Genomic DNA, 11098 nt, shown 5'->3' on the forward strand with positions numbered 1-11098 from the left:
CAAAATTATTTACACAAAAGTAACTGTGTTAGTCATAATGACAGCTTTCCTATTTATTCCATTTTAAAAGCTTCATCTAAAACAGAATTTAGAAAAACACAGTTTTAAGCCACAAATCAAGCATGACAGCACTCAGGTTTATATTTGAACATATGTTTTGTTTTGTTTTAAATAACCAGGTGAACTATTTCTCTCATAATCACTTCAAATATTATCTTTTCCAGTTTTAAAATGCTGCCCAGTTTCTGTTCTTCCATAAACAGCCTAAAAGGCATATTTAAGATCTAAACTAAAAAAGCAGACCCTGTTACAGATCAGTAACCCCTTACACCACACAAGGATTTGGTCTCTTCCTGATCAAAGACAGTATTTGTTCCTCCATCACTTCCATACTAGAAATATCATGGCAATGAAACTGCAATACAATAAAGGGTTTATGAAGTATGTCAGAAAAGCCTAAGACAGTCAAGAAAAGCTGTTAGAATTTTCATACTGAATTCCTACCTGCAGTTTCAGACACTTTATTAAACAGCATTATTTCAAATAGTAAGATTCAAACGAGTTTTTTGTCAGTGAATTATCACAACATGCACAAAAACATTCCATCCCTTCTGAAAAACTAAAGTCAAATTGTAGCATAGCTAACTAAAACCACTTGTCTATTTCTATACAGGAAAACACACCAATACACTGAAACAGTTTCACATAAAACATCACAAATACTTTACTGGAATTATGTTAAAGTCCATATTTAATGTAATATTTGAAATTGCTCATAGAGGTTTAAGATTCAGAATAGGTTGAGGCTTATTTCCTAAAGCAATTTGCACTCTGGTCCCTTATAACTTTTGCCATGTAGTCAATGAATTAACCACAGTAGTCTTATCAAGGAGTTACTAACCAGAACAGAAAAGAAAAAAGTTGCATCAAAAACCTGGCATTTTCCCTTAAAAAGATATTCAATGTTTCAGAAAATTAATAGGACACATAACTAGTCAAAACAATCTTCAAACCAGACATATTTGCCATAGGTTTCTTGGTAGCCAAACTACCACAATAAACCCCCTATGAAGCTCTATTTGTTCATGTATTCCTCAGATTACCAGATGCAAAAAACATCCCACCACCATTCAGGATTTAAGAAGAAAATTGTTCAGAACACTGTAAAAAGTAATAAATATCTTACAGCTACTTAGTTTCACTTCCCACATAGCCACAGTATTTTGAATTTGATTGAGTGCTTTATTTCCTTTCTCCTCACATTTTGATTGAGATAATCCCTCCTTTAAAAGCATACAATATCTTAGTAAATATAAATAAATTTGAACTTTCATATTTCTCATTCTTTTGCCAATATCATCCCAAATCTATCATTGTCTTATCAACTTTCCTATGTTAAAGTAAAAATCTACTTTCCAGATTAAAATCAAAATTAAGGAAGAAAATGCACATTTCAAGTAAATAATAAACTTGGACATTTCCCAAAGAAAGACCTGTTAAGTCTTAAAAACATATGAAACTGTTCTAAAAGTTGGTCAAACACTCATGAAGCAGTTCTGCTAAGCACAGGCTCAATCAGGAGCTCCATTAGGTGCTTTGAAATACAAATTCCCACAAGCTGTTTCATGTGGCATACACAGCTGCTATACACTGTACCAAAAAAATCGCACATTACTAAATTGCATTAAATTATCATCTTCTCAATGCACTCCCCAATGCACAGAAAGATAATCTGACCTTAAATCCAGAGGAAAACAGAACAATGAATGAGAATATTGTAATAATTTTTTTTTGCTATTGAAAGTAAAATAAACATGCCTTTCAATAGATTGCATGTGGGTTTCAACCCCTAAAACAAATGCCTAAACTGAAATTGAACAGATTCAAATAATAATGGCTTTGATAATGCTGTGAAAGCTTTCAGTGGTTCTCATTTAATAATATCAATAACTTTTGTGCAACACCAACCATCAACTGACAGGAGCTTTATTTACTAATTAAGGATAGAGAATACCAAAAAGAACACAGTCAGAAGGCAAAAAATAAATTGTGTTCCCATATCTCAACATAACTCTTTTTCTTCCTACTGAAACTTCCTACTGTTCACTGGAAAAGTTTCATTTAGAATTTAACTTTGAGGTAGGATTCCCCACTATTCACTAGTACATATTTTGGAAAAGCAGATCATACATCTGGGGTTAACCATGCTCAACAGAGACTCTTAGAACATGTTAAGGAGAAAAGTCTAACAACTCATCTTTTGGGGGTTTTAGTAAACAATCTTCTCAAAAGTGCTTGATCATCACTCCTGCACACAAGTTAGTGATTTTGTATGACTGTCCTACAAGTAGAGAAATCTGTTTCAAGACCCAACACCAGAACTCCTGGTTTCTAGGCCCATGTGCAAATTCAGTAGTGTTTAAAACCCTGCCACTGCACTAGGTTTAGCTCTTTGCTGGAGAAAAAAAGAGCATAAAAGACAGATGTCAAAGAATGCACTCTAACTTTAAAAAGCTAGAAATCCTTTTAATTGCTAAACCCATTACTTTAAACTATATGGCAACTCTAATAGTTACATATTCTACAGAAAAAGCTCTTGATGCCCTACCTTCTTGTACCATTTTCCAGCTTGTTTTCAGAATGGCTGCCCACCTGTAGGTGCCAACAGCAACAAAACCCCATTCAGACATTAGCACACATAGCACATGTTTCAACAGTAGCTGCTAACCATATAAACAACACAAGAGGTTTTTCCACCAAAAAATTCACTGGCATTCAGTGGACAGGACCAAGTATTAGCAGCTTGTGTTTATTACATTCACTTCACTTGGTACATCTCACTGTGACCAAGTCACTTCTATGTGGCAGGAGTGATGCATCCTTCCTCTATCATATTTGTTACAGGTTACACATGGTTCGTGTGTTTAAAAATTGCAGGCATACCGTGGTCCCTCAAACATCAGAATATAAGATGTAATTTGAGTCATTTGTGATCTTGCAAAACTATCTGTAGTGGTAGCAATTTCAGGGGGTTTGGGGCTCAGGTCTGTAATGAAGCTTTGTAGAGCCTGGCTGGAAGACCAAGGAGCTATCAACAAACTTCAAATTTATTTCTCCAAACAAAAACAGTGAGGGAGAAAAGGGATAGCAATTAAAGGACTTAAGAGCAGGAGATGTTGACATTTTGGTTTCTTTAATTTCACTATAAAAAACATCCTGCAGGATGAGAAAAAAAGCAGCATCCTACATAGACTAACCTTGCCAACAGTTGGCCTTTTACACTGCACATGTATCATGTCTTTGATCCTAACCAGCTATAAAAGTGTGTGCTGCTTAGACAGAAAAAAACCTAGCAAAAAAGGCAAATTTTATCTTTATGAGTACTCTTTATCTCCATCTGCTGCTCAGCTAAACATTTCAAAGAGAAAGAATTCCAAGAGAGATTAGTAGAAACCAATTTCATCATAAGTTTAAGCATTTATGAAACTTCATTTACCTAATTCTTTTGTGAACTGTTTAAGAAAAGCAGTAAGCACTGTCATTTGGTAGGTTATGCTGCTTACTCAGTTATCACTCACAGACACCTCTCTACTTGGGAATGAATAGTATTAAAATGAATAACAAGAAATACCCCAAACCTAGTAAAGCCTCGAAGGCCAAATAAAAAAAACCAAACACCTCTATCTACTTCTTTGCAGTCTTTGCTACCTGTACTAATTCCACACGAAAACAACTTCATGCAGAGATTCATTTATCAAAAGTTGCTGGAAACATTTCAAACAAAACAAGAAAAACCCACCCCACCCCCTAAACATATTTGACTGATTTTCAGTGATGTTCCTGTTTTAAAATTCTATGATAAGACTTCTGTTAAAACATTAAAGCAACATTTTAGTTTCTACCTTCTGTACAATATTTGTATTAAGATGCATTCCTGAGGCCTGATAAAATCTGTGCTTAAAATGCTAAATCATAAGATTGAAAACAGTAGTTTAAGGTGACATTTTCAGCTGTTTCCAAAAGTTGCCTGCTTCCATTGCATTAAAAGGTTATATACGTTTAGATGTACGCAGTTTCTTTCACTAATTCTGATAACCAAAAATTCAAGTTAAAATTGACACATTGCAGCTAGAAAGCATTTTTGCTCTGTATATATTAAGATGTAGAACATGTAAATTTAAGTAAACTGTTGTTAGACATTCAAATGTTCCAGTTTTAAGTTATGAAAGTTCTTAGTAGAGAAATTTGTTCAGAAACTGTCGATGGGCAACTGGTTTTCAGCTAGCAACTACATACTACAGATAGCAAGGAAACAGCATAAAGTGTTGTTACTTGCTGAACCATTTCAGAAGCATTTCATGTCCAGTTGTCAACACACACAGAGTAGCCTCCACTTCAGATGTGCATTCAGTTTATGTACTAGGTGATTTTATAAATTAATTACTATACTGAAGGCTAATTCCCTAAGGAGATTTACATGGTCAGTTATTAGAAAACAACTCTGAGAATAACTTAAGCTGTTCAACTTCACTGCCACAGTTTGGGAGAATCTGTTTTTGCACATCACAGTGCTAGCTGATGCTATGAAATTGTTAATTTGCAAAATACTTCAACTGGCAGCACCACATCTCCTGTAACTGCATGAAGGATGTCACATAAGAGACAAAGTCTGCTGAAAGCTCAGTCACAGGGCAGGTAGATCACACTGTCCTCATTTCAGTTGGAATAAAGTTATTTTTCTTCATAGTAGCTGGTACAGTGCTGTGTTTTGGACTTAGGTTGAGAGTAATGTTGATAACACACTGATGTTTTAATTGTTGCTAAGCAGTGTTTATCCTAAGCCAAGGACTTTTCAGCTTCTCATACTGCCCTGCCAGCAGAGGCTGGGAGTGCATAGCTGGGACAGCTGACCCAAACAAGCCAAAGAGCTATTCCACACCATATGGTGTCATGCCCTGTATATAAACTGGGGGGAGCTGGCCAGGATTGTCTGGGCAGTGGGTAGTGAGCAACTGTATTGTGCATCTCTTGTTTTGTACGTTTTATTATTAGTAGTATTTTCTCTTCCTTTTCTGTCCTATTAAACTGTCCATCTCAACCCACAAGTTTCAGGGTTTTTTTTCCTGATACTCCCCCATCCCACTGAGGTGGGGGAGTGAGTGAGCAGCTGCATGGTGCTTAATTGCTAGCTGGGGTCAAAGCACAACACACAAATTTGAGTTTTATTATTTTTCTTTTAATGAAGCAAGAAAACACTAGACAGACATGCTTATGCCCAAATACAGGAAAACGAGTTATTACCACTGTGACTACATTTCCAAACATTATGTTCTATTACTGATCTTTTCCTAGTCACACTGTAAAAAGTTTAGTCAGGGAAAAAAATTTTTAAAAATCTGTCTGAAAGTCTTAGCCCAGATAATAACTTCCAAAAGCTGGGTATGAAGTTTTGCCTCCAGTGAATAAATGACAGAGTTCACTTTGACTTGGAAGAGGAACAGAGTTATCACCCTCAATAAATACTTATTTTTCAGTCATTTAGCACAATTTAGTGCTAACCTAGTGCTAAACTAGGGCAAATCTAGTCTTGTTGGAAGAGAGGAATAGGTCATGCTTCCTACAGAAATTTTATTTATTAAGAAGGGCTGATCTGACTATTTTAAAGCAGTTCAGGAGAAGATTAAACTCATGAACAATATACATAAACATCCCTAAAGCAAACAACATAACTACATTTTACCTTCAATTTACTGAAGGGAAAAGACAAAGTGAAGCAACACCTGTAAATATTCAAATTTGGGATTAGTACTCTGTAATCAGATTAATTTAGACCTAAGAGGCAGTCTTCTGCCTTTTTCATGTGACAAATTGAGAGCTCTGCTTTACCATACTGCTAATTCAAGCTGTAACCCAAGCTTTGGGTTTCATTCTCATTAGACTTTTTGCTTCAGTTCACCAATTCTTTAGAAAAAGCCACTAAAAATACTAGTTAAAACTCAAACATTACTGATGTTCAGAATAACAAGACAGTAGAGATACAGCATGGGCTAATCCAGCCACATTGCGTTATTTTAGTTATTTCTCAAGGTGATTACATCAAGGTATACAAGTTCAATATATGAATTCAAAGTACCATAGAATACTGCAATCAAGACAACTTTGGGTTACTTTGTTTTTAGGAAAAGGCCTAAATTAGGCAGTCTTGAGCTAGCCATGTCTAAATGTGCCTTTTATGTGACAACAATCAAAAGTGTGAATTTAATTATTGGTAGACCCTTGCAAGTTTTAGCCAAATCAACTCAAGCAATGGAAATTAAGATATTAATGGTTACAAACTCCAGAAGCAGCCCATAAAAATCCTCCTACTGCAACCCACATCAACTCAATATTCAAGCTATAATGTAAACCATACTAAAATCATCCCTTTCTTCTGCTGAGAACTCTGGGAGATAACAATCAAGAGCATGCTGAATGGGGCCTGAAAACCCTATCTTTCTCAAATAAGTTATTTTAGCTAGTTCCTGATATTAAGAACAATGTGTCACATATGTTTTTCATTTTGTGATGGAGCAGCTAGTCATGGAAACCATTTCGAGGAATATGAACACCCAAGAAAATCACCACGGATTCACCAAGGGGAACTCTTGCTTGACCAACCTGATAAAACTCCTGCAGTGAAATGACTGGCCTGATCAACAAGGGGAAACTAACCTGGCCTTCAGGAAGACCTTTGACCCTGTCTCCCCTAAGAACCTCATAAATAAGCTGCCTAGGTGAGCAGACTGAGGTGGACTGAAAATTGGCTGAACAGCTGGGCCCAGAGGGCGATCAGTGGCACTGTCTAGTTGAAGGCCAGTAACTAGGGGTGTATTCCAGGGGTCAATATTGGGTCCAGTCTTGTTTAGGTATCTTCATTAATGATCTGGATGATGGGCAGACTCAGTAAGTCTGCTGATGAAACAAAACTGCAAGGAGTGGCTGATACCCCAGAGGGACATGCTGCTGTCCCAGGACCACCTCAAGAGGCTGGAGGTGGGCTGAAAGGAACCTTATGAAGCTTAAGAATAAGTGCAAAGTCCTGCACCATGGGAAAGAACAACCCCATACACAAATATATGCTGGGGTTATAGCAACCTGGAAGCAGAAAAGCAGCTGGAAAGCTTGGCAGAAAAGAAATTCATGCTGAGGGTCCTGGTGGACAAGTTGAACATAAACCAGCAGTGTGCCCTTGTGGCAAAGAAGGCTAATGGTAGCCTGAGCTGCCTTAGACAAAGTGTTGCCAGAACTGGTGAGGCCACCCCTGGAGTGCTGTACTGGGAAGCCCAGAACTGAATACAATAGAGACATGGACAGACTGGAGACAGTCCAACAAATGGCCATGAAGTTAATGAAGGGACTGGAGCATCTCCCTATGAGAAAAGACACAGAGCTGGGTCTGTTCAGCCTGAAGAAGAGAAGACTCAGTGGCAGATCTTATCTATGTATGCAAATATCTGATGAGAGTGTGCAAAGATGACAGAAACAGGCTCTTTCCAGGGCTGCCCAGTGAAAGGACCAGAGGCAATGGGCACAAACTGAAACAGAGGCGGTTCCCTCTGAACATCAGTAAACACTTTTTTTACCATGAGTGTGATCAAGCACTGGCACAAGTTGCCCAGAGAGGTTGTAGAGTCTCCATCCGTGAGATATTCAAAAGCCATTTGGACACAGTCCTGAGCAAGTGGTTCTGGATGGCCCCATTTGAGCAGGGGAGCATGGACAAGGTGACCTCCAGAAGTCCCTTCCAACCTCATCCATTCTGCAGCTCAGGTGAGAAGAAATGTATAGACATACACAAAAAAAGATAGCTATCCTTTCTCTGCTGACATGACACAATTACACCCAATACCTGCAAAATTAAATGCCAAAATGTATCATGTTATGTTTAAAATAACATTCCAATCCTGGAAAGTTATTTTCTTCCAATAATCCAAATAAACCAGTAAGTTACCTTAAAATAGATGCATTATTTTCCAGTCCTCAAACAAAATGTAAGCCATAAAAAAAGAGTGATTTTTCTGAAATTGTATTTCACCTTGAGAGAGTTGCTACCATTAGCAGCAATTACTAACAAAAGTTACATTTACAAAAGCTCTATGAAAGCACCTAAACATAAACCAAGTTGTGGCAAATCTTACTAAAAAAAGCTCTTCTAACAAGTCTTTTAATTTTATTCTCAGAAGCTGTAATATCTTTAAAACAAAATTCAGGGTAGCTGACACTGGTTTCATGACATGAAAGGAAAAAGTGACAAGAAAAAACCAGAATAAAATAACATGATGAGTATTGTGATTGTCCTCTAGTGTCTTTTAGACTTACTTGAATTTTTTCTTACACAAGACTGACATTAGGTAAGGTCAGAAACTGGAGGAATCCTATATAGCATATATAAATTGCTATTATTCATTTCCATTCTCCAACATCTCTAAAATCTTCAGTAACATAATTATTTTATGTGCAAAACCCAAAAGTACCTCTTATGAAGAAAATAATACTACTTCAAATGCTGAGAGCAGACTCCTCAGCTCACTTCAAGAATACCAAGAGGAGTATTCACAGAACCTAGACTTGCAGGAACGTGACTTGCCCTGCTTTTAGGAGTCAGCAGAGAGAACAGGAGAGAAGAGCTCTTCTAGATGGCAAGTCACACTAAAAACTAACTACAGATGCTACAGACTGTCTCCCACAGAAGTGTCTTTCACTTCCTTGATGTGGGAAGCAGACTAGCTTCACTAGGCTAAAGTTAGCCTTTGAATAGCTTTGCAATACCTCTTCCCTTAGGAAAAGGAGGCAATATTTCTTCCTCCCTGCAACTCTTGCAAAGCCTACATAATTGCACCTATTCTCAGACTGTTTGCAAATGGAAAAAAGACAGAAAAAGTCAATATAGCTTTGTTTTAAAGCTCTACAGTTTTCAGAAAACAAGGCTGTTTAAGGTGTGCTCTATGGCAGTAGCACACTGACATTAAACACAAGACTGGCAGAGGCAGCAGCAACTCCGTCCTAGGCCCTCTTCACATGTAAATATCTCTTATGTAACTACCTACAAAAAGGCTGAATTCTTGTATTCCTCCTTCTTCATCAACTTATAGGTACCTTCTGGAAACCTCTACAGCAATAATTCATAAGAATAAACAGCTCCACTATGGACTTCGGTTACTTTCATTACAGAAAATAAGTCATAACTTTCTCTGCAGGGAAAACTTGCTTGTTACAAACTTCTCTAAAAACAGCCTAAAGCCTATGCAACTTATCATGAAAACCCCTAAGGATGCTGCAAAGAGATATTTTAGAAGCCAAAACAGGCCACAAACTAAATCAGTAAATGCAGATATATTCAGAGTATCCAGAATCAAAGCTTCCAAGTAAAAAAAGCTATTTTCCCAGGATTTCCCAGGATTTCCCCCACCAAACTGATGATTCCTCATATTGATCATAAAAAACCCCACCAAAACCCACAAACCCACACCATGCACCCATGCATAAGCCTGGCAAGAAGATTTAGAATGAAACAGAATCAACACTTTTGCAAGGTGTATGGTCCAATTATTAAGTATCAGCCACTGAATATAAACCTGTCCTTCCCCAATAAAGGATCTGATAAAAACCCCAAACCATAATAGGCCTTTTTATTTTCTGACATTTCTGAAAAGAAAAAGAAAATACATTCATTTTACTGCCTCATTCAATAGCTTTGGTTACTTCACGTCTAATTAGGGTATCTCTCAGATCTTCGATCAGCTTCTGCCTTGGCCTGAGGGAATCTCATTCAATATGGAAGGCGGCAAAGGCTTTAATTGTGCTTTACATGAAGTTCATTAATCCATAGGGTTGGAAATGTTGATTTCTTCAATATTACAATGGAAGAGTACTAACAAGTTACCTCTAACAAGAAACTTTAAGTCCTAGAAAATGTGCATTTCTGGTACTGAAATAAGCACACAGCTATCAAATAAAGTGTTTAAAACTAAGTATCATTCATATCAGTAGTACCAAATAAAATTTCCCTTTGAGTACCTAAGGAATGAGCCAAAGACCACCAGGAGAACCAAAAAAAAAAATCTGTTTTACTGAGATGCAGAAGCAAGAAGGATTCAGAGAAGCTTAGAAAGATAAGAGGGTAAAATATAATTAGGCATAAATATGTGACCTTGTAAAGTACAATAAGTTCATAAACTACCAACATTATTTTCTTCTATTAAGGACAGAAGTCAGGTCAACTCCCTTCTACCACAAGACTAGTGAAGACAGCAGAAGCACCTTTTCACCTCACTAAAACTCTTCACCCTGTCCCATGTGACATTCTTACTAGCAAATGAAAGGAACACAGTCTAGATAAAGTTGCCCTGATATAAAGAGATTTAACTTCTTGTGGAAATTCAAAGTATACACAATTTGCTGTTCAAATCTGGGCATGTTTCAAGTGCTGCCAAGGGCCCATTTCTATACAGCTTTAAAAGATGAAGTGTGGATAAAGTCCATTTATACATCAATTAGATTATGGCATGAAAAGTGATTTGGAAGGCAGGAAAATAATTTACATTTGAATAAACTGACTCAATTTCACTGATGAACTTCAATGACTTGCTCTAGCCAAAAGAGTAATCCATTACTCTGAATCCTCCTACCCCATTCCTGCATACCTGGCTGGCTCCTATTCAGTTCTTGAAGAGAGACTACAGTTCATCTGGCCTTTCACTGTCAAACTGATTTAATCATCAAATCTGGAGGGGAAATAAACCAACAACCAAAGACAACAAAAAAGTTTACCAAGGGGCAGGAAGGAGTGTGGAAATACATCAAGAGTTCAGGTCTCCTTACACACCTCTGAACTGTTTTCTTCTCATCTGAGTCAGCTCAGCAAGGGTTCTAACAAATGCAAAAGTCAAAGCTGGGGAAGCAGTGGGACGAAGGCAGAGGGAGAGAAATGGTCACTGCGCACTGTATGATTGGGTCAGCTGCATCATCTCATCAAGTTCACTGTCTTAACAGACATGATCTGAAAAACAACAGGATGATATCTACAAAATTGCAGAGTGGAAAGTACTCATGAAGACCA

The sequence above is a fragment of the Athene cunicularia genome (assembly GCF_003259725.1).
Source record: "Athene cunicularia isolate RWA chromosome 4 unlocalized genomic scaffold, athCun1 chr4_part1, whole genome shotgun sequence".
Taxonomy (NCBI): domain Eukaryota; kingdom Metazoa; phylum Chordata; class Aves; order Strigiformes; family Strigidae; genus Athene; species Athene cunicularia.